This window comes from Rattus norvegicus, chromosome 15, assembly GCF_036323735.1.
Source record: "Rattus norvegicus strain BN/NHsdMcwi chromosome 15, GRCr8, whole genome shotgun sequence".
In the NCBI taxonomy this organism is placed as follows: Eukaryota; Metazoa; Chordata; class Mammalia; order Rodentia; family Muridae; genus Rattus; species Rattus norvegicus.
In genome coordinates this window covers 94520651-94546926 of record NC_086033.1, presented here as the reverse complement: position 1 = coordinate 94546926, position 26276 = coordinate 94520651, and the positions used below count along the sequence as shown (strand labels likewise).

Sequence of the window (26276 nt, the reverse complement as noted above, 5' to 3'; positions counted from 1 at the left end):
AAGATTCCTTATCTGGTATCACTGGGAGGGTAGCCTCTTGGTCCTATGGAGGCTTGATGACCCAGGATAGTGGAATGCTAGGTCACTGAGGCAGAAGTGGGTGGCAGGTAGGGGAGCACCCTTATGAAATCAGGGAAGAAGGGAGAGGGAAGAGGGGTTAGGGGGCTTGTGGTGGGGAAACTGAAAAGGATAACATTAGAAATATAAATAAATAAAATAACCAATAATAAAGAAAAATTATAATTAAAAACTATAAATTTAAATCCTTTTAGTCAAATATCCCTCCCTTCACCCCCCAACAAAGAAACTTCTAGGGAAATAGATGTAACTAGAAAACTAAACAAAGCAAACAAATAAAAACACTGCAAGTGAGGTAACCAAAACCCAGAAAAACAAATATCTCATATATCACAGAACACCCACTCTGAGGGGATGGATATATAGCATTAAGTAAATAGTAAACAAATTATAATATGTGGACCAGACAATTTAGATTAAAAATGATAAATCTAGGGGTTATGGATAGATATCCCTTGGAGGGGAAAGTAGAAGTTATAGCCAATAGTTGGGGTAGATGGGAATGGGGGAAGGAGGGCAGGTCATGCTTGGGGTATGTTAGAAAGGAATAGTATTGAGAGAGATAGTTAGAATTGGGGCTATTTAATGGGCGGGGTGAAAACCTAGAGCAGCAGAAACTTTTGTAATGTTTGTATGTGATTCTAGTGAGGAATCCTAGTAATAGAGTATACAGAGATTCAGTTGATATCTTTGAACCAAGATGAGGCTTTCTAGAGACACGACTATGTTCATTAAATTGAGTTGGTGGCACAGGGGTTTCCATGTAAACCTCAAACCATGCAGACTACAACTAAGGTAAGTTGTTCTCTATTAATTGACAGTGGTGTTCCATTGCTGAAGAGTTATCTACACAATTGATTGAACATGGAGAAATAGAGCTGGTATCCACATATAGTCTTCACCCTTAAGTTCTACTCTCTTTCATTCAAGAAGATAATGTGTAGGTTACTGAAAAAGAAATTTGGGAACCATCACAGCCAGAAAAACTTTGACCTACAATCTGTCTTACATAAAAATATGTGTTAACACAATGTTGGCACAGAGTTCATGAGGTAGGCAACAAATGTCTGACTTGATTTAAAGCCCACTCCATGAGATTCATATCTGACATTGCTTGGGTAACCAAGAACCGGAGCATAGATAACCTATAGACCTCAGTAAAACCAATCACCACTTGTGTAAAAAATTAAAAGAACAATGAAATGACTCCTAATGATATTCTGCTATACTCATAGAACAGTGCCTTATCCAGTCACCTTCACAGTGACTTCCTCCAGAGCAGAAGGGGACAGATTCAGACACTACTGAGAGAGAGTCTAAATAAGACTTTATCAAATCCCTCCTCTCAGAACTGAGATTATCCTGTGGAAGAGATGTAGAATGATTGTAAAGTCAGTAGATGGCGATCACTAAAACAAGGCATTTAGAATCAACTAGGCAGGGAGCATATGCATTTACAAAGATTGAACCATCAACCATAGGGCCTACTCAGGTCCTCAGTATGTATGTTATAGCTATTATTATTTGTTTGGGGTATTCTTAAATATAGAATGAATGGGTCCCTGACATTTGTGGGTTACCTTTCCTCTTCTTGGATTATCATGTCCAACTTTAATAAGATTATATTATTTATATTTAATAAGATTATATTAAATTTATATTTAATAAAATTTTATTTAGATGTTACCTCACAAGCTGGTGTTTTTTTTTCTCATAAGAGACAGAAAAGAAGTGAATTTTCAAGAGAGGGAAGGAAGAACTTGAAATAGGTAAGGAATGAGAAAAAAATCAATATTTATTATATGAGAAACAAATCTATTTTCAATAAAAAAGAAAAAGAAATATGGAAATCAAAATTACATGAATTTGGCATTATTCTTTTTCCTAAAACAAAAATATTACAAACATCATCAATAAAAATATTTAAAGTTTATTAAATCATGTATTCACACATATTTTAATGAAAATACAATGTCTCTGATATACATATATATATATCAGATATATCTATCATATATACAAATGGATTTTTTTATTTACATTTCAAATTTTATTCTCTTTCTCAGTGTCCCATCCATAAGACCCCTATCCAATGCCCCTCCCCTTCTTCTATAAGGGTATTCCCCTCCCCAACCAACCCCCCCTTCCCACCTCCCGGCCCTCACAATCCCCTATACCAGGGATCCAGCTTTGGCAGAACAAAGGGCTTCTTTTCTCATTGGTGACCAATAAGGCCATCCTCTACTACATATGCAGCTAGAGCCATGGGTCTGTCCATGAGTAGTCTTTGGGTAGTAGTTTGATTGGTATTGTTGGTCTTATGGAGTTGGAAGCCCCTACAGCTCCCTCAATTCTTTCTCTAACTCCTCTAACAAGGACCCAGTTCTCTGTTCAATGGTTTGCTGCTAGCATTCACCTCTGTGATTGTCAAGCTCTGGCTGAGCCTCTCAGGAGACAGCTATATCAGGCTCTTGTCAGCATGCACTTCTTGGCTTTGTCCATATAGTCTAGTTTTGATGCTATATATAAATGGACTGGAATGCTCAAGTGGGGCAGGCTCTGAATGGCCATTCCTTTAGTCTCTGCTCCAAACTTTGTCTCCATATATCCTCCAATGAATATTTTTGTTCCACCTTTTAAGGACTGAAGTATCCGGATTTTGGTCTTCCTTTTTCTTGAGCTTCATATGGCCTATTGATTGTATCTTGGGTAATTCAAGCTTTTGGGCTAATATCTATTTATCGGTGAGTCCATACCATGTTTTTTTGTGTTTGGGTAACCTCACTAAGAATGATATTTTCTAGTTCCATCCATTTGCCTATGAATTCCATGAAGTCATTGTTTTTGTTAGATGAGTAGCACTCCATTGTGTAGCTGTATGTACCACATTTTCTGTATCCATTCCTCTGTTGTAGGGCATTTGGGTTCATTTCAGCTTTTGGATACTATAAATAAGGCTGCTATGAAAACAATGGAGCATGTGTCTTTTTTTTTTTTTTTTTTTTGTATTTTGGAACAACCTTTGGGTATATGCCCAGAAGTGGTATAGCTGGATCCCTCAGGAGTAAAATGTCCAATTTTCTGAGGAATCTCTGGACTAATTTCCAGAGTGGTTGTACCAGCTTGCAATCCTACCAGTAATGGAGGAATGTTCCTATTTCTCCACATCCTCGCCAGCATCTGTTGTCACCTGAGTTTTTGACCTTAGCCATTCTGACTGCTGTGAAGTGGAATCTCAGGGTTGTTTGGATTTGAAAAATAGAATGTCTCTTGACTGAACATTTACTATCATATTGCTTTGTTTCTATCAGAAAATAAATCACAACTTTACTGTAAATGAGTAATTCATACTTGACTATGATAAAGTTTCAAAATTGCTCTTTGTCCTATGAAGAGTTGAATGTTATAATTAACTAAACATATAAAAAATATCGAGATAGTTTTTGTCATTTCATTCCTATAAAGCAGTACATATTTGACATCAAAAGATCTGCACAATTGCTGGGTTCCCAGATCCCAATAGGAGAAATAGGTCTCAAGGAGTGCTGATACACCTGAGAGAACAGGTAAGACCACACTGTCAGCTTTGAGGAACCCTCCCTGAGCCCTGAGGACACAGGAACAGGGGAGTAGTGTGGGACAGTGTCCATCCAGTTTCTGCCTGCGCTCAGAGCTGAACCAGTTCCACAGTTCTCTGTACCCAGATCACTTCGTGAGAAAGCAGGACTCTCAGAAAGTGCTGAGAATTCTGAGAACACAGGTGAGACCACTACTTCTGTTTATATTCCTGGCCCAAGAGGAACCCCCTTGGAGCCCTCTGGACACAGGAACCAAAGAGCAGTATGAGACAGGATCCTTCCAGAATCCACCTGCACCCAGAGGTGACCCTGTACCACAGCTCATTGTACCCAGATCCTGCTGGGAGAAAGTCAGTCTCCAAGACTGCTGACACACAGGATTAGACCAGCTAAAAAAGAAATAAGCAGATGGCAAGAGGCAAGGGCAAGGATCTAAGCAACAGAAACCAAGGCAACTTGGCATCATCAGAAACCAGTTTCATGACCACAGCAAGCCCTGGATTCCCCAACACAATGAAAAATAAAACTTTGATTTAATGCCAGTAGCAAACCACTGAACTGAGAATAGGACCCCCGTTGAAGGAATCAGAGAAAGAACTGGAAGGGCTTGAAGGGGCTCCAGACCCCTTATGAACAACAATGCCAAGCAACCAGAGCTTCCAGGGACTAAGCCACTACCTAAAGACTATACATGGACTGACCCTGGACTCTGACCTCATAGGTAGCAATGAATATCCTAGTAAGATCACCAGTGGAAGGGGAAGCCCTGGGTCCTGCTAAGACTGAACCCCCAGTGAACTAGACTGGTGGGGGGAGGGCGGCAATGGGGGGAGGATGGGAAGGGGAACACCCATAAAGAAGGGGAGTGGGAGGGGTTAGGGGGATGTTGGCCAGGAAACCAGGAAAGTGAATAACACTCGAAATGTAAATAAGAAATACTCAAGTTAATAATAATATATATATATGTATTCCGGTATTTGAATGTAGCTTTGTATTTCTACAGCAAACATGCAATTTTATATTTCATAAGTTTCTTCTTTCTGTAATCTAATTGTTAGAGCTGTACTATACTTTTTTCCAGATAAAATATGGATTTTTCCCCCAGTAAATGTTCAGTAGGAGATGCTCTCAGGATGAGCTAGAGTGGAGCAGTTTCCTCTGTTTGCACCCTGCCGTGAACAGGAGGACACCGAGGGGAGAAAAAAAAAAAGAAAAATAGTACTTTCTTATGATAATTGGGTAGCAAGGGTATTTTTATAATTATTATTTTTCTTCCATTTTTATTAAATTGGGTATTTCTTATTTATATTTCGAATGTTATTCCCTTTCCTGGTTTCTTGTCCATCAGTCCCCTAGCCCCTCCCTCTCCCCGTCTATATGGGCGTTTCCCTCCCCATCCACTCCCCCATTACTGCCCCCCCCAACAATCCCCTAGACTGGGGTTCCAACCTTGGCAGGACCAAGGGCTTCCCCTTCCACTGGTGCTCTTACTAGGATATTCATTGCTACATATGAGGTTGGAGCCCAGGGTCAGTCCATGTATAGTCTTTGTGTTATGGTTTAGTCCCTGGAAGCTCTGGTTGGTTGGCATTGTTGTTCATATGGGGTCTCAAGCCCCTTCAGCTCTTTCAGTCCTTTCTCTTATTCCTCCAACGGAGGTCCCTTCTCAGTTCAGTGGTTTGCTACTGGCATTCGCCTCTGTATTTGACATGTTCTGGATGCATCTCTCAGGAGAGATCTATATCCGGTTCCTGTCAGCCTGCACTTCTTAGCTTAGTCCATCTTATCTAGTTTTGGTGGCTGTATACGTATGGGCCACATGTGGGGGAGGCTCTGCTCTAAACTTTGCCTCCCTACCTCCTCTTACAGATATTTTTCTTCCCCTTTTAGTAACATACTATATAAATATAGATCAAATAGTCACAAAAAATCAAGTATCAAGGAGATTTTCAAATCAGTAGTTAAAATACGTTGAAATAAACTTTCTGTGTATTTCTTAAAATCCTATTTACGGATTTGCCTATTCATTGTCAGAAGCTTTTACTGAAAATATGAAAATAAAATTTTGACATATTTTTAGTAACATGCTCATTTAATAAATAGATTCAGGTACTAAATTAGTCATACTTCTAATTTAATCAATTACTGAAATGTATAGGGATCATATTTACTTGCTTAATTCCTGTATATATTTTAAATACTTATAGTCCTGAAAAATATTCTAACATAAAACAATATAGTACCACACACAATAATTTTAAAATTCTACATTTTTCTGTACTTGCTTATATTGAAGATAAATTACATATATAATCGTGGTCTCACAATACAAAAAATTTAAATTAGACAATTTAAGTTATAAATAGTGATTTATAAGTAATTATTAAAATCCCATAAGTATGTTATAAACGGCTGATATTTGATGATGCTTAAACAAATAATCCATAATTATCCCTGTGTGATTGTGTGACTCCCATATTCATTGTACTCTGTATGTGAGCCACATGTGCTTTGCAGCCATGAAAAGTAATCAATTAAGTGCATTTCAACTTCATATGCATAGGCATTGAACAGTGGTAATACATACTATAAAAATATAAGTGTATTCCATGATATTCAAATTGCCTGTATTTAAAATTCACGCACAGTGAATATGTGAATTTTCTGATTTTGTACTTTTCAATTTCATAATATGACTGATAATAAAATGAGTTGTTTTCAGGATAAAACTCAACTACACTAGCAATATTAAAGTGTCACTTTCGAATGATTTCCCAACAATTTTCCTTTATAACCAAAATGCAGTGTGTATCTTACTTTCTTTTGTTTATCTGCAACTAGCAGCAGATAGAAACCATGGCAGAAATTTCTGACAGAATTCTCTAATAATTAGAGCCGTCTATTGTTGCAGTTGCCAAATAATCCTGCTCAAACCAAACCAGCAGTGCTCGGGCATTCCTAGGTACCAGCCCCAATATTGTAGGTCCCTGAATGGAGGGATACACATATGCAGCCTAGTATCTTAATATGCCTTAAACAACTCAATAGCTGTACAACTGATATATGATATAAATACACACACATACATATATATACACACATATGTATATATACATATGTGTGTATCTATATTCTATATTTCATATAGTATATGATTAACTATATAACTATATTAACTATATAACTTATAGTATATGATTAACTAATCTATGTTCCAACTTTGCTACCTGTGGCCTCCCTTCCCTACTCTTTCATGATTAGTATGCTCTCTGTTCTGCACCTCTCAGGACTCGGCCTTATGCCTTTCCACGCATGGCAGTTTTCAAGTTCTCCCTCTTCCTTTCTCCCTCAGTCCCTTGCTCAAGCATCCTAAAGTCCAGTCTCTGTCTCTCTGCCCAACCATTAGTTGCCAACAACTTTATTTACCAATCCAAACCAACTGTGTGCAGGGTCCCTCAGAGTCTTACATGCAGACGTGTGGATTCTGGTGTAATTTTGCAGACCTAATTAACATAAGTCTCATTAGACCAAATCCTCAGACACTCCCTCCTAGATCATTTTTCATTTATAATACCATATAACAAATGTTCACAGAACATAGTGGCTTTAGTGGTTGTCTCTTCCAGGCTGCACAGTTTTCTCTTAGAGTATCTGGAGTATTTGCAGTTAACTATCATCTGGAGCTTAAGTACTATAGTGGCAGAATTGAGCCCAAGGGTCGTATTGGAAATATTTGGCTTTCACATGGCTGATACACGTATGACTAAATATAGCAATTAAACCATGCAATTAACCAGTCTCTCTCTCCATCTCCAGTCTTACATGTCTACTCGTCTTCCTCTTCTTTTTTCCCCTTTCACTTTGCATGCTGTCCGCACATCCATCCTTACCACTTTGTTAATGTTGTGTTGAGATTAAAGACACTGAGTAGACAAACCACAAGAATAGAGATGTCACAGACTCTCAGAATCCCGCCCATAGTTTTATTGACACTTTAAATTAGTATGTAACACTCGCAATTACCTAACTAATTTTAATACATTACTTGTAACTAAATTTATACCGAAGTTCATTATTTTTGCTTTATAGTTCTATGAATATGGAAAGACAATGTAAATGTCAGTCATCAATCAATTCTGATATTAGGCTATCATAAAATAGATTAGTATCCTAAGAGTCTCTTAGGCCCCTCCGTTTTTCACTCTTTACTCAGGATACAATAACATTCTAAAATTCTTAATATTTTACTCCAATCAATTATAAATTTATTTGAAGTATTTATAAAGACTAATGTGATATTTTGATATATATTTATAATATGGAGTTATTAAATCAATCTGATTAACAAATCTAATTCTTGATGTACTATTTTTTGTGGTGAAGAAAATAGAAATTTAATGTATAAGTTTGAAATATAAAATGTATCATTAAACATTTTCTGTGTAATACATTGGTTTTCATAATTAGTAATTTTTTAAATTGCATCATTTTTCTTTCCTTTTCCTCCCTCCCAGCCCTCCCATGCATACTTACACTCTCTCTCTCTCTCTCTCTCTCTCTCTCTCTCTCTCTCTAATCTCTCTCTCATTCTCTCTCTGTCTCTGTTTCTCTCTTGTTCTTTCTCCCAATTACAGGATCCCACTTCTAAAATTATCTTACATATATTTGTAAATACTTTCTATAATATTATATATTATATATATTCAAAATATGTAAAAATAATCACACTCACACAGTACCAAAATGCAACCAGCTCAGCCATTATAATGCTACTTTTCCTTTTATGTATGTGTAGGATTTTAGCGATGAGCATTTGGTATTGAATAATCAGTTACCGTGCTCTTCTTTACAGAATATTATTTTGCCTGCTGTCATCATTCCTTAATTGCCTATCGTTCTTTGTCTAGGGCTGAGGGCTCATGGGCATTTGTTTCTTCACATTGACATGTCGGTTGTTGTCATCCCAAATACATGATTACACCTATTTCTCTTATGTCATTCAAGCATTGGAAGCATTAGGGAGTTCTTTGGGGTGTTGATTTCATTAATGTAAAGATCATCACAGCATGATAAGTTATTTCGCCTCCCTTTAGAATTTTTCTACAAGGCAGAAAACTTTACCTGCCAGGAAACGGTTATACTATGTTGGAATGAGACCCAATGCTTCATGAACTGTTACTTGTGTAATCTAGAGTTTGATCTAGTACTTCTTAGTGATTTCTCTGTCAGCGTATTGTTGATTATTAAAAGTTAATGTGCTTCCATAGTGTTTATCACAGTTTATCAAAACACCAGATGTATGGACAATTTATTTAGTACATCTAATATTAGGTGCATATATAAATAGTTCCTAATTTCTTTTTTCCTAGAAATATTATGCTTTAAACATAAGCATCTTTAATTTTTGTGCATTTGTGTTCTGAATGCTGAAATTGAGTCACTTTTAGTGTATATATTAGTGAGTCTATTTTTTATTGATTTTTAATTAAAATAAGCAATAGCAGAAAATGATTTAGCATTGACATTCTTTCAGTCTTTAATGTTAGTGTTTTAAAACACTCTAAAGAATGTGAGAAAACACGAGGCCAGCTACATTGTGAATAGCAATTATATATCTCGAATATGTAAAAACTAAAAAATATAATTGCCAAAAATAAAATCAACAACCTACCAATCAATAAGCAGATCCGACATGAATTTGGAGGAGTCAAAACAATTGGATGCTCATAATCATATTGCATTGCATACGTGTAAAAAATTCTAAACATTTGGAAAAAAGTATAAATACAAAATGCTAATCATTTTTAAAACGTTTCAAGTACTTAGTCATCAAAAAAATAGAAGCTAACCCTCTTTAAAGATTCTATTTCCATGGGATAGGGGGATTATGTCTGAGAAACTGGGAACGGGAATAACATTTGAAATGTAAATAAAAAATAAAATAGGAAAAAATAAAACAGGGAAAAAATTAATCCCCCGCCCCCAAAAATATGTAGGGTTGATCATTGCATGCTATAGTTATTTATCCTTTCCATTTGTAAAACATAATTATATATTCTTACAATGAATATTTAAGTTGATTGTTTTTCTGCCTTGCTAATGATGTAGGTCTTTTAGCCCACATAAGTTTATACCCAGGCTGTTAAAATGAAGATTTAAAAAAAATCACACACACACACACTCACACACACACACACACACACACACACACACACACACACACACACACAAAGATTCTATTTCCAGTCAGATAGCCATCATAAAAAAAAAAAAAAGAATACTGACAGCCACATTGTATGGGCAACCCCTTTTAAAGGTTAATAGTGTAAACTAGTGGAGCAAATATAGGAACGAATTATATCATTCCTGGACCTTCTGAAATTGTCTGAATTCTACCGAAGACTTACAAAATAACATCAATATGCAAATTGCCCATCCTTAGGTGAAAAAAAAAACAATTGAAATATAGTATATAAGCAAAATTAATTTGCATTTTTAAACAAAGAAAATGAAAATTATGCCTTTTTTCAGGAAAATAACGGTTCTGAAAATTATTGTGTATAGTGAGGTAAGCCAAATATAGAAAGATGCACTCTTACATGTGACCTCTTGGCTTTGATTTTAAATATTTGTACCTCTATGTGATTTTGAGTGTGACTATAAGTCATGAAACTGGATAGAGGATCACGAAAAGTGGAAAAGTGTTTGCAAGTGTACAAACTGTAAAATAATTTGAGAGAGGACTGGCTGCAGAGGAACAATAGAATAAGGGATGCATACTCTTCAAAAAACGTGAGAAAAACACCCTTTTACAGGACAATTTCAATATTTCCAGTTATACTGAAATTATTAAATACCTTCAGGGGTTTCACTCTATATGATGTTCTTCAAAAAGACAGTCAGGGTGCCTTTTTCAGGTCATAGAAATCTTTCTATAAGACACAAATCCAGGACTGCTGAGGATAAAGAACAGATGTAGGCCTATCATGGACATGACTTTGAGGAGAATGCCACATACAATGACTAGCCCTACCTCATAGCAGGAGGCATTAAAACTGACATAGTATCCCTTCCAAATCTTCTGCAAGCCAATGGCACCAATATCTTATATATTGACCCTGGAGCATACCTTAAGGGACTTTTGTGGCAATTCCAAAATATTACTGCAAATCAACATATAAAAGATATACGTCGTTCCCAGTACATTCCTTATTTAACCTGATCTGAAAACTTTGGTAGAATGGAGATTTTTGAAATATACAAAAAAAGAGTTAAAATTTCCTGAAGGGAAAATATTGTTGGTATTAAATGGAGTAAAGGTTTAAACATGCTTTATCCAGAATCTCATCTCTGCAGCAACATTACAAATCTGCTTCATACAGGTGGTGATCAATATTAGTGTCTGAAAACTGAAAAGGACTATAGAATATTAGATATCTGTTTTTATAGCATGAAACCCTCCTTGAAACACCGTACCCACATGCCTGTTTTTCCTTCTTCAGTATTTCTTTCTGTCACTGTCTTAGTCTGTCTTTTCTCCTTCTTTTGCCGGAGAAACAGTCTTCCTGTAGAGACCAGACTGGCCTTGAGCTTTCCTAGATCTTGTTGATTTTTGTCTGACTGCTGACAAATTTTACTATGTGGTGAACAAATTTTACTCAATATTTTCTTGTTTCATTCCTTATTTTCTTATACAGTTTCAGTGACTTGGGAATTTATTCCAGTGTTGATTAGGAAATTCTTATATGTGGTCTTCGTGAACTCGCACTAAATACTACCTACCAGGCAACATTATTTTTCAAAAAAATTTTTTTAAACGACAAATAAAATTATGTGTACTGGTAAGAAAGAGTCCTTTGAAATATGTGAATATAAAATTACTAGGACTAGCACGCACATATTAGAAACATGATGTATTTTTCAATAATAACACCAAATTTTGCTCAACCTATGTCATTACTTAACTCTGTTGTTGTGTGAATTTCAGAAAAATACTTTGGTATGCTACGTTGAATTGTTTCATTACAATAATATATCTGGCATATAAAACATAAATTGATTTAACAAAGCAGTTAAAACACTCTGATCATATAAAATCCTCAATGAATTAATTGAATATTATATTTAAAATGAGACTGACACATAAAGGTATTATTTCTTATTATCAATAGGAAATACTTGTGCATACTTAACTAGAGGGTAAATGTATGCTCATATAAAGTTCTTATCCTGTTAGTCATAAGGTTAATCATTCATTATGAATAATGCATCCTATACGTTTGCTAAGCATGGTGATTAAAGTTTCTAACACTAACATTGCAATATTATTAATCGTATTTTGGAGACAAAACAAAAACTAAGAATAACAAATACTTGATTAGGAAAGAATTTCCATTGTATAAGCAACAGCACAATTTTTGGAGTAATGTGGGCAATGTGAGGAGGGGCTGAAGGGTGGTGTTTGATAGGGAGATAGAGGGCGTATGTGAGGGGAGTGGAGTATGACTGGACCAGGTCTGGAACAGTGGTGGAGTTGACCTTTTTCAAACCCAGGAAATCTATCCTGAGATCAGCAGGAGTAGGATAGCTTCGTGTAGCCCCATGATCCAACCTCTCCCCAACTAGATCACAGTGTGTGAAGGGTAGTCAGGTTTAATTTCCTTTCCTTTTGTGTCCAGCAGCACCTGGAATTCCTCTTTATGCAAATGAGGCATCCCCAGCCAATGATGTACACACACACTTAAAGCTCCTACTCATCCACAAGTGATTTAAAAGCCATGAATGAGCTGTCTTTCTGAAGCTAACTCCTGAGGGTCTGTTCTTAGGACTCACACTGCTACCTAAGGTGTCTGATCTATGAGCCATCTGGCCCCACTCATGCCCTCTGGATCTGTGGTTGTGATCACAGGTGATCTCACTGCAAAGAGTGGGGAAGCAGAGTCTGAAGGGCAAACCGTCTTAGTGGATATTATATAGTTTCATACATGCAATTAACAATCAGAAACTTTTCAAATGGTTTAAGCAATTCGGTAGAAAAGTTTTGGTCATAAACATATGTGGGAATTCTTTAAAAAGACATAATGAATCATAGTGGAATTTGAATCTTTGAAATTCATAGAATTATGATACCAATGACTCCAGTAAAACTGAATTTCATAGTGTACCTAAATGCTTGCATTTTATTACAATAGGTTTTATAGAGCAGTATCTGTTTATCACTGAATGAGGGACCACATCTTCTAGATTATATTCACCTTCTGTTAACTGTACAGTTGGCATATGAAATGGTTGTAAATGTACCACACTCATTTTATTAGACTTTTAAAGAGAAAGCAGCAGAAGTTATACATGATGGCATCAATATAAATGCCTGTACTTGGAAATATACAGGAAGGCTCAAGAGTTCAAACACAGCTTCAGCTACATAGAGATTTTGAGGCCAGACTAGGTTACAAAAGTCTATGTATCAAGTAAACAAGAAAGAACAAAAAGAAAGTGACCTTTTAGCAAATGCAATTGCAAAGTATCACACAAAGATACACATATGAATGCCTGTATGCATGCAATCTATTACTCTATATTTTGTCCTGTTTTGTAACACGATTTAGAATCAAGCTATGACTAATTATTTAGAGAAATATTTGTGTTAACCAATAGGCAAAGTTTTATTGCTAATAAAGATTACACATAGAAGCTACTTAATAATAATTTGTATATTTGGGGAAGTTAGCAAAGAGAATACTCTAATATCATTTACAAATTAAAAAACAAATTATTTTTCCTCAATAAATTAACCATTTAACATTAAAAATAGTCCATCAACTCATAAAATTATATTTATTTTAGGAGGAAAACTATACACCATAAGTTACAAAATAAGGTTTTCCCATGTCAATTGTCAAATTAATTTAATTAAATCACAAGATACCACAATAACCACAATAAGATAGAGGAAATAAAATGTCAGTCAATTTCAGAATGATTTCTTTTAAAACGTATTGATAAAAATTCAGCAGTGACAATGGATTTTCAATGCTAGGTCATGTGTGCTCAGTCTTAACTGGTTTAAGTATTAAATATATAAATATTGCCATAGGGAATTGGTCTACAGTTAAAAGAACATGCTTTTCTTGCAGAGGACCAAGGTTTATTTGTCAACACCAGTATAGTCACTTGTAACTGTTGATACAGTTCCAGAGCATTCAGCGGAGGCAATAATCAAATACTTCTTTATTTAAACACAGGAAACAGAAAGAAGCATATATATGAGATAAATAAATGAGTATTTAACAAAAATAATGAAATAAAAAATAAAAATATGTTAATATGTTTAGGATTATACTGACATATAAAAAATACCATTCACTATTCACTGATTTAACGAGCAAACTACCAGTAAATGTGTTATTGCAAAGTAAAATCTTGCGATGTGAAATTATGTTATTTTCGCCATTTATTTTGAGTAATAACAAATTTAAAAAAAAGATGTGAGTGGGTGCTGTCTCAGTAAGATCACCATGGAATTACTTTAAATAAAAAGCCACTGTAATCAAGGAAATGGGCACATAACCAGTATGCTAACTTCTAGAGCTCGACTGTTAAATTAATTATATTAATTAATTAATTAAAAATATTTCACTACTAGGGGACAAATGCTCTTAGAATAATTACCAAAGATAATGAATAATAGTGAACAACAAAAAAATATGTCAAATAAACTCTATCAATCCTAGATACGAGCCTTTACACAATGCTAGATACAAGCCCAGTATAATATTGTCAATTATATCTAATATAATCAAATTATTCTTGTATTTCTTTATTGGTGTTATGAATTGAACCCATGGATTTGTGTTTAGTAAACGTGTACTCCATTCCTGATCAATACTTCTAGGACAAAATAGAACTGATAAGAGAATAATGAGTAAGAATGTTCAGAAACCCTGACCATTATGGCAACAACTACAAGACCATATGAGAAAAGAAGAGGAGAGTCACTTAAATACTGATGAACAAATTTAATGTAACATTGAAAGAACAATATAAATACAATATCTGAAACAAAAAAATCTCTTTTTTAAGTGGGATACATTTTATTTATATTTCAAATGTTATTCCCTTTCCCAGTTTCCGGTCCATAAGCATTCTATCCCATCCCCTTCCCCTTCTTCTATAAAGGTGTTCCCCCTCCTCAAACACACCCCTTCCTGCATCCCCGCCCTGACATTCCCCTACACTGGGAAGTCAAGCCTTCCCAGGAACAAGGGCTTCTCCTCCCAATGGTTCCAACAAGGCCATTCTCTGCTACATATGCAGCTGGAGCCATGGGTTGGTCCATGTGTAGAGTTTGGGTAGAGGTTTAGTCCCTCAGACCTCTTGTTGGTTGGTGTTGTTGTTCTTATGGGGATTTAAGACCTGTCACCTCCTTCAATCCTTTCTCTAACTCCACCAGTGGGGACCACATTCTTAGTTCAACAGTTTGCTGCTAGCATTTGGCCCTGTACTTATCACGCTCTTGCTAAGCCTCTCAGTAGACAGCTTTATCAGGCTCCTGTCAGACTGAAATTTTGGCTTTACCAATATTGTTTAGTTTTGTGGACTGTGTGTGTGTGTGTGTGTGTGTGTGTGTATGTGTGTGTGTGTGTGTGTGTATACACACACACATATATATATATGGACTGGATTCCCATGTGGAGCAGACTCTGAATGGCCATTCCTTCAGTCTCTGCTCCAAACTTTGTCTCCATATATCATCCTATGAATATTTTTGTTTCCTCTTTTAAGGAGGACTGAAGCATCTGCACTTTGGTTGCCCTTTCGCTTGAGCTTCATGTGATCTATGGATTGTATCTTGGGTAATTCAAATTTTGGGGCTAATATTCACTTATCAGTGAGTGCATACCATGTGTGTATGTTTTTGTGATTGGTTTATCTCACTCACGTTGATATTTTCTAGTTTTATTCATTTGCCTATGAATTTCATGAAGTTATTTTTTGTGATAGCTGTATAGTCCTCCATTGTGTAGATGTATCACATTTTCTGTACTCATTAATCTGCTGAAGGTCATCTGGGTTCTTTCCAGCTTCTGACTATGATAAATAAGGCTGCTATGAACATAGTGAAGGATATGTCTTTGTTGTATGTTGGAGCATCTTTTGGGTATTTGCTGAGGAGTGGTACAACTGGGTCCTCAGGTAATGGAATGTCAAATTTAATGAGGAACATCCAGACTGGTTTCCAGAATGGTTGTACCAGTTTACAAACCCACCAACAATGGAGGAATGTTTCTCTTTCTCCTCATCCTCGCCAACATCTGCTGTCACTTGAGTTTTTGATCTTAGCCATTCTCACTGGTGTGAGGTGAAATCTCAGGGTTGTTTTGATTTGCATTTCCCTTATGACTAAAAATGTTGAACATTTTTTTAGGTGTTTCTCAGCCATTCGGCATTCCTCAGAATGTGGAAAGTACTCCCATCTCATGCTCGTGGATTGGCAGGATTAATAGAGTTAAAAAAAAAAAAAAAAGACCTTTTGCCAAAAAAAATCTACAGTTTCAATGCAATCCCCATAAAAATTCCAATTCAATTCTTCATAGAGTTAGAAAGAGCAATTTGCAAATTCATTTGAAACCACAACAACAAGAACAACAAAAAAGATATAAAACAACAACCCCCCAAAACAAAACAAAACAAAACAACAAAAAAAAAAAACAGTCTTATTTATAATAGCCAGAAACTAGACAGAACCCATATGCCCTTCAACAGACTAATGGATACAGAAAATGTGGTACATCTACACAAGGGACGACTACTCAGCTATCAAAAACAATAACTTCATGAAATTCATAGGCAAATTGATTGAAGTAGAAAATATCATCCTGAGTGAGGTAACCAAATCACAGAAAAACACACATGGTATATACTCACTGATGAGTGAATATTAGCCCAAAAGCTCGAATTCCCCAATATGCAATCCACAGACCATATGAAGCTCAAGAAGAAGGATGACCAAAAGGTGAGTGCTTTACTCCTTCTTAAAAGAAGGAACAAAAATATCCACAGGAGGGGATATGAAGGCAACGTTTAGAGCAGAGACTAAAGGAACAGCCTTTCAGAACCTGTCTCACATGTGGCCCATATCTATCAGTCAGCAAAACTAGATAAGATTGTTGCAGCTAAGAAGTGCATGCTGACAGGAACTGGATATTTATCTCTTCTGAGAGACACACCCAGAACATGTCAAATACAGAGGTGAATGTTAGCAGCAAGCCACTAAACTGAGAATGGTACCCTGATTGGAGGAATTAAAGTAAGGATTAAAAGAGCTGTAGGAGCTTGCAATCCCATAAGAACAAAAATGCCAAGCAACAAGAGCTTCCAGGGACTAAAACACTACACAAAGACTATACATGGACTGACCAACCCATGGCGCCAACTGTATATGTATTAGAGTTTGGTCTGGTTGGGAACCAGTGGAAGGGTAAACCCTTAGTCCTGCAAGGTTGAAACCCCCAATGAAAGGGAATGTTGAGGGGGTGGAAGGGGTTTGGATGGAGAGGGGAGGAAGTAGGGTTAGGGGGCTTATGGACAGGAAACTGGGAAAGGGAATAACATTTGAAATGTAAATAGATAAATATCCAATAAAAATAAAAAATTAAAAGAACAAAAATAAAAATGCACAAAAGAATAATAATATTATAAAAGAGACACTATTGTTAATCAGTAAATGTAAATTAAGCCTAGACCATATATATACTTTTTACGCATCCATTATGGAGGACAGAATAGAAGAGCTATATTAAATGTCTAAAGAAAAAGAAAGTGAATGATAAGATGAATGAAGCAAAGGAGTGCAGGCTGACAGGAACTAGATGTAGATCTCTCCTGAGAGACACAGCCAGAATACAGCAAATACATAGGTGAATGTCAGGAGCAAACCACTGAACTGAGAACAGGACCCCGTTGAAGGAATCAGAGAAAGGACTGGAAGAGCTTGAACGGGCTCGAGACCCCATATGTACAACAATGCCAAGCAACCAGAGCTTCCAGGGACTAAGCCACTACCCAACGACTATACATGGACTGACCTTGGGCTCCAACCTCATAGGTAGTAATGAATATCCTAGTAAGATCACCAGTGGAAGGGGAAGCCCTTGGTCGTGCCAAGACTGAACTCCCAGTGAATGGGAGTCTTGGGGGGAGGGCTGAAATGGGGGGAGGATGGGGAGGGGAACAGCCATGTAGAAGGGGAGGGGTAAGGGTTAGGGTGATGTTGACCTGAAAACTGGGAAAGGGAATAACATTTGAAATGTAAATAAGAAATACCCAATTTAATAAAGATGGGAAAAAAAGAATAAAAAGAAAATGAAAAGTCCAGAACGACTGTTACTGACAGAGAGGATGTGAGAAAATAAGCAGTATTTTCTTGTAGCAGTGGGCACATAAGAGCGTGTGCCCAGTGTGCACTGTAGTTTGGTGATTTTTTATTTATCAAGATAATTACCACATGACACAACGGTTAGTGGAAATCACATAGTAAGTCATCTATGATGAATTTTCATAGTAGCAATTTTTTAGAAAATATGTTACTAGGAATAATTTCCAACTAAAGAATAATTTGGCCAAAAGCAAAGCCATGTTAAGGAAAGATTTACAGAGAAAGCCCTCACATAAAAATTAAATTAAAATGCACAGTGCCTTGTACCTATTATCTGTCCTTTTAATTCCCTGCATGAACATCTATAGAAAGCAGGAGACTTCCGATGATCAATCACTACAAACACTACCATACCATGCCAGATGTTATCTTTTTTTTCTAGCGTGGATCAATATCAAACAATTTGTATGCAGCTCAGGTTTGGAGAATGCTTATTTCCTTAATAACTTCAGCAAGAAGGATACGAAGCATTTGATCTTTACAAGCAAATCTGCTACTGCGTCCTCATTGCCTTTCTGCATGCTGTTTACACTTCTTCATGTTATCCGAAGTCTGCAGCCTTCTCAATTATGCCAGTGTTCTAAATGTCTTTGTTTTCTGCTGTGTCGATGATCGTGGGCTCCATTTATGCCCATCGAGCGGGAAGTAGGGACCTGATTTTGAATAATCAGGGAGTTCCTTCCAAAGTAAAACTACTACTCACAAGAAATTGATCTGTTTAAGATGGAGTATAATTATGTGCATGTTTAGCTTTTAAAGGTTAAACACTCCAGTCAGGGAATTATAAGCCTGGATTTGTCAACAAGTCACTAGAAGTTCTGCTCATTCCTAATACAGACCAGAACAGAAAGATTTGGCTTGTCCTCAATAGGTACAGACTTTATAAACTTTTTTTGTCATTTCGACATTGAATCTAGGGAACTAACTGACTTGAGCATGTTCACATATTAATAGCTTATGCATATTCTATCTTTATATACCCTTTAAGCTCCTATTTCTGACCTAACCAAAATGGATTTCTTGATTTATAAGTTTCAGCCAGCATTGGGAAAATATAAGATAATGTGAATGTTGAATGTCTGAGGTTTCCTCAGGCAAGTTGTAGAAAAAGAAAACAAGAGTTTGCAAGTCACTTATTTTTTTCTGTGACAAGACATGTCCCTCAATGCTCACTTATACAATGACCCATTGACCAAAGAGGAAAGTTTTATTCTAGCCCACATACATATATAAGAATCAGGAATAACAGCACAGATGAACTGCTGTTGTATGGTATAACATGTCTCCAGGGGAATTCTAGAAGAATTCTTCTAATACAAATATGAAAAGATCCCAATGAGAAAGAATTTTGAGTGATTCATTTTATTACTATTTGAAGATTATAGAGAAAAGTATATTAATGTTTAATCAATGATACCTGAAAAGATTAAAATATGATTTGGTCCAGATTGCCAGAACTTGCATAGCATATTTCTATAATATGTGAGTAATAAGAGGCTAAATGAAAATGATTGGAGAAACCTGGAAAAACACTATAATCTAAGTGTCCTCATTTAGTGTCCAGAGACAATTGTACAGAGAATGATACTAACTGGACAGGATGACCATTCAGTGGTGGTACAGTAACAACACATTGTCCCTGGAAACTGTAACCCTTACTTAAGCAACCTTCTTTAACAAGCCAAGTAGTAAAGATCCTTCTATAATTCCCTACTATTCCTGATCCCTAGTCATGGCTCATGTTGTCAGGGATATCATTTGGAGTGCTTTCAAATATAGCTCACACTGATAGCTTACAGAAAAACACCTTCAAGTTCAAATGCATCTCACCAATAGATGAGATATAATGACATTAACATTGTAGTGTTAATTTATTACCTCATATACCTTATTACTATATACTCCATTACTGATATTCAGCAATCATACAGAATACAGAATTAAGAGGGAAATACCTTGCAAAATTCAGACTGACAACGCTGAGTTTTACCACCTGAAATATAAAAAACCCAGAGTAAAATGGCTGAAAAATATTTTTCTCATTTACAATGACAGATCTATTTGTAGAACATTTTTTAAAGCACTCTCTGTCAGTTTGGTACATGCATATGATGTGTTTTGATCATAACCATGCCCACTCTCTCCTCTCTGACTCTTCTCATACCTCTCTACTACTTTTCCCTCCAGTTATGTGTATGAAAAAGAACCACACATTCATTTTGTGCTGAGGCCATACACTTTCCTCTTAATCAAATAAGCTAAATTTCTGGCAAGATACATTTGTTGTTCTACTAAGTAGTAGATGGCTTTTTCATACAGAAAAAAATGGATTTTTAAATATATTTTTAATATATACTGACAGTGCTCCATCATTATACACGTCTGTTGTTGATTTAAGATTTCTAATTTTATATGTTTATAGATATGAATTTCTTTTATCACACACTAAGTCTTTTTGTATTGTCATTCTTATTTGACTATCTCTTGATTAATTTCATAACATTTTTGATCTACAAATTATGATCTTAAACTTTATAAGTTTTTAATGTCATGTTCATCATGTATTTTAATCTGTTTTGGACAAAGGATAGTTTACATAAAATTTACTTATCTTTTTCATTATTTTGAATCCTACATTTTGTTGTAACCATGAGCTGGTTGATGAAACCATTGCATGATTAAAAAGTAATGATAAATGGGAGTTACTCTGTGGTAGAGATCAGTGCAATGTTGCTACCTCATAGGTTCCTTGTGATAGGCTTTCTGTCTGAGTCAGCTCATTCTTTGTTGAATATTTACTTGCTGGGGGTCTACATAGCTGAGGAAAGAGCTGAGATGAAACAAATTGTTGGTTGAAGACTAAACACTGATCATCCCTGGCTTTATATTCTTACTATATTTTCTTTAATAAGCACTGGTTTCTTTCTTTATAACTTTGTTATTATTTGTGTAAGGGCTGACTTCTTCTTCTTCTTCTTCTTCTTCTTCTTCTTCTTCTTCTTCTTCTTCTTCTTCTTCTTCTTCTTCTTCTTTTCTTCTCCTTCTCCTTCTTTTTCTTCTCCTTCTCCTTCTCTTCTCCTTCTTTCCTCCCTTCCTTTCTTTCTTCCTCTTCCTCTTCTTCGTCCTCCTGTTCTCCTCCTCCTCCTCCTCCTCCTCCTCCTCCTCCTCCTCCTCTCTCTCTCTCTCTCTCTCTCTCTCTCTCTCTCTCTCTCTCTCTGTCTCTCTCTTGCTTTCTCTCTCACAATGCCTGCTGGCTTGGAACTCATTAACTTTTTTTTTGTGAACCAGAGAAAAAAGAAAGGGAAAGAATTAAAATCTTTTAACACAAGTAATATGCACACACACACACACACACACACACACACACACACACACACACACGTTCATATATATGCACATTCTGGTCGGGCTTGTCTACCTCTCTCATCAAGTCCACAAGTGTTCATGCATCCTTATATGCACACACCTATATTTATAACATACATACATGCATATATACATATACATATATATCATGTGTATTGTGTATATGATGTATGTATATATTTGATGGATGGAGCAAAAGCCCTCACCAACAAGTTCCATTAAGCAAGCACCAGTTTAGAAAAACCTCACTCATTCTGGATGAAAAAGGAGCTCCAATCTTTATTTCTTAGAGAAAGAAAAAAATCTACTTGTTTATTAAAGTAATAAAAAATTCCCTAAGTAAGAAAATGTCCCAGTTCTCTACCTGTTAAAGGAAAAAGAAAATCCTTTCCTCTTTATTGCTAAAAGAAAGAAGCCTGTTCCTTACTGCTGTTCTTATAAGTTTTCAGGATAAATGATCACATGGTTTTCCAAGTATCTTTACCTTCCAAAAGTTCACAGCAAATTTAAGGCCCTAATTTAATTCATAAATAAATAAGGTGTTACAGCAGACATGTTTACGCATGTTTCCTTTAAGTCTAGTACCTAATTTAACACTCATCAATCTTCTAGATCCTGAAAGTTCATTAAAAGTTTACAACAATAATTTTCTAAGTTAGCACAGTTTTGTCCAAAGACAAAACATCAGCTGCCTTGTGTCTCACTAGATTTGAAATTTTGAATAGATAAATCCAATCAATGTTTTATTTTCTAACTTTGCACTTAGGTCCAATCTCAGTTTATGGCATTTAATGATCAGATAATGATTTCACAGCTAGCCTAGAAGGAATATTTTTTCCTGATCCTACATTTCTTCCAGGTCTGCTTTCTATATATTGCAATTAGTACATGATATGTGAAGGTTTGCAGACCTAGTTGCAGGTTTGCTACCAGAGATGGCCTCAAAATTACTTGAATAAAATTTCAGAATTCTTTAGAATCATTATTAGGAATTAGGAAGTCATCAATTTGTCTGCATAGCATTACTAAAAAGGAGTACATCTTCACTGATCTTTAGAAAATCTGCCAAATAAGGTGGGGTAAAGACAAAGACTCATTAAGATATAGGATAGTAACAAGAAAAGGCATATCAGTACCATGAAGCAATACAGGGATGCCATTTTTGAAGGTCCTGAAATTCAGTTTACCCATCATAGCCATGCAAAATGATAGGCCATCTTCTGAAAAGTCACCTGCATACTTTTAGCCTTTCCTAGATGGCTCCTGACATTTACTTCTTGCATAATTATTCTGGAATTACTCTTATCATTTTCAAAGGTATATGTTTTGGCTTATATGTTTTGCTAATACATGAATAAATGTATGCAAATGTGCAGTTTCTTGCAACAGTGATACTTGATTTAGCATTTGATATCATTTAGGTCTGAGGTAACCTCAATATAGCATGAGTTTTATAATTCTTATCTGTCTACAGTAGATGTTTGTACCTCACTTTGTGGTGAACTTCTGAAAGACACCATATGGTTAGGTCGTTTTATTCATTTGTTCAATTTATTGAAGCTTAAACCGTTTGTATTTATAGATGACAACTGACATGAAGAACTGACTCTGCCATTTTGTTGATATCGATATGCTGCATAGCATCTTTGTTTACCAGTTTTCTGAAGCCCCACCTTCTTTTTTATTGACATGTTGTAGATATATAAGTATTTCTTATTTATTTTAAATATATTTATTCCATAGAAATTTTTCTATGCCAACCACACAAATAATACTTAACAGTCTAAATATTTATCAGCTTAACTTTAACATGTAAATTTTTGTATTTTTCTAGATAATTTTTTACACAATTTTATGTCAATGATGGCACAAAGGCATATCTTTGTATGGTATATGCTTATTAAAATCATGAAGCAGTCATTTATTAAAATTGATTGGGGTTGGGGATTTAGCTCAGTGGTAGAGCGCTTGCCTAGGAAGTGCAAGGCCCTGGGTTCGGTCCCCAGCTCCGAAAAAAACAAAAAAAACAAAAAAAAATTGATCATTCTCCTTAGTTGTTTTGAAAATAAATGTAGATTTTTCAAGCTATAAAAGTAATAGTTTGTGAGAGAGAGACCCAACCGCCTGGTCAGGTGGGCACTCCTGAAGCTGCAGAGCAGAAGAGACCACCAACACTGCCCACCCCTGTCCACATACCTGGCCCAAGAGGAAACTGTATAAGGCTTCTGGGCTCCTGTGGGGGAGGGCCCAGGAGCGGCAGGACGCCTGCCTGAGACACCTCCTGAACCTGAAGGAAACAGACCAGATAAACAGTTCTCTGCACACAAATCCCATGGGAGGGAGAGCTAAACCTTCAGAGAGGCAGAGAAGCCTGGGAAACCAGAAGAGACTGCTCTCTGCACATACATCTCGGACGCCAGAGGAAAACACCAAAGGCCATCTGGAACCCTGATGCACTGAAGCTCCCGGAAAGGGCAGCACAGATCTTCCTGGTTGCTGCCACCATAGAGAGCCCGAGGGCAGCACCCTCGAGCAAACTTGAGCCTCAGGACCACAGGTAAGACCAACTTTTCCGCTGCAAGTGACCTGCCTGGTGAACTCAAGACACAGGCCCATAGGAACAGCTGAAGACCTGTAGAGAGGAAAAACTACACACCCGAAAGCAGAACACTCTGTCCCCATAACTGACTGAAAGAGAGGAAAACAGGTCTACTGCACTCCTGACACACAGGCTTATAGGACAGTCTAGCCACTGTCAGAAATAGCAGAACAAAGTAACACTAGAGATAATCTGATGGCGAGAGGCAAGCGCAGGAACCCAAGCAACAGAAACCAAGACTACATGGCATCATCGGAGCCCAATTCTCCCACCAAAACAAACATGGAATATCCAAACACACCAGAAAAGCAAGATCTAGTTTCAAAATCATTTTTGATCATGATGCTGGAGGACTTCAAGAAAGACGTGAAGAACTCCCTTAGAGAACAAGTAGAAGCCTATAGAGAGGAATCACAAAAATCCCTGAAAGAATTCCAGGAAAACATAATTAAACAAGTAGAAGCCCATAGAGAGGAGTCCCAAAAATCCCTGAAAGAATTCCAGGAAAACACAATCAAACAGTTGAAGGAATTAAAAATGGAAATAGAAGCAATCAAGAAAGAACACATGAAAACAACCCTGGATATAGAAAACCAAAAGAAGAGACAAGGAGCTGTAGATACAAGCTTCACCAACAGAATACAAGAGATGGAAGGGAGAATCTCAGGAGCAGAAGATTCCATAGAAATCATTGACTCAACTGTCAAAGATAATGTAAAGCGGAAAAAGCTACTGGTCCAAAACATACAGGAAATCCAGGACTCAATGAGAAGATCAAACCTAAGGATAATAGGTATAGAAGAGAGTGAAGACTCCCACCTCAAAGGACCAGTAAATATCTTCAACAAAATCATAGAAGAAAACTACCCTAACCTAAAAAAGAGATACCCATAGGCATACAAGAAGCCTACAGAACTCCAAATAGATTGGACCAGAAAAGAAACACCTCCCGTCACATAATTGTCAAAACACCAAACGCACAAAATAAAGAAAGAATATTAAAAGCAGTAAGGGAAAAAGGTCAAGTAACATATGAAGGCAGACCTATCAGAATCACACTAGACTTCTCGCCAGAAACTATGAAGGCCAGAAGATCCTGGACTGATGTCATACAGACCCTAAGAGAACACAAATGCCAGCCCAGGTTACTGTATCTAGCAAAACTCTCAATTAACATTGATGGAGAAACCAAGATATTCCATGACAAAACCAAATTTACACAATATCTTTCTACAAATCCAGCACTACAAAGGATAATAAATGGTAAAGCCCAACATAAGGAGGCAAGCTATACCCTAGAAGAAGCAAGAAACTAATCGTCTTGGCAACAAAACAAAGAGAATGAAAGCACACAAACATAACCTCACATCCAAATATGAATATAATGGGAAGCAATAATCACTATTACTATCTCTCAAAATCAATGGCCTCAACTCCCCAATAAAAAGAAATAGATTAACAAACTGGATACGCAACGAGGACCCAGCATTCTGCTGCCTACAGGAAACACACCTCAGAGACAAAGACAGACACTACCTCAGATTGAAAGGCTGGAAAAAATCTTTCCAAGCAAATGGTCAGAAGAAGCAAGCTAGAGTAGCCATTCTAATATCAAATAAAATCACTTTTCAACTAAAAGTCACCAAAAAAGATAAGGAAGGACACATCATATTCATCAAAGGAAAAATCCACCAAGATGAACTCTCAATCCTAAATATCTATGCCCCAAATAAAAGGGCACCTACATATGTCAAAGAAACCTTACTAAAGCTCAAAACACACATTGCACCTCACACAATAAGAGTAGGAGACTTCAACACACCACTCATCAATGAACAGATCATGGAAACAGAAATTAAACAGAGATGTAGACAGACTAAGAGAAGTCATGAGCCAAAAGGACTTAACGGATATTCATAGAACATTCTATCCTAAAGCAAAAGGATATATCTTCTTCTCAGCTCCTCATGGTACTTTCTCCAAAATTGACCATATAATTGGTCAAAAAACGGGCCTCAACAGGTATAGAAAGATAGAAATAATCCCATGTGTGCTATCGGACCACCACGGCCTAAAACTGGTCTTCAATAACAATAAGGGAAGAATGCCCATATACGTGGAAATTGAACAATGCTCTACTCAATGATAACCTGGTCAAGGAAGAAATAAAGAAAGAAATTAAAAACTTTTTAGAATTTAATGAAAATGAAGGTACAAC

General features: G+C 36.3%; 1 long non-coding RNA gene across 4 annotated transcripts in view; it reads left to right on the top strand.

Moving 5' to 3' along the window:
• Positions 1-26276, top strand: part of LOC134482010 (uncharacterized) — a 55538-nt gene that overhangs the window by 1749 nt on the left and 27513 nt on the right. For 2 of the 4 annotated variants that reach the window (XR_010058010.1, XR_010058007.1), the window contains exon 2: positions 1797-1847. The exons of the other annotated variants lie outside the window; for them this stretch is intronic. This is a non-coding gene — a long non-coding RNA (uncharacterized LOC134482010). The remainder of the gene's footprint in view (positions 1-1796; positions 1848-26276) is intronic. 4 annotated transcript variants of the gene reach the window in all.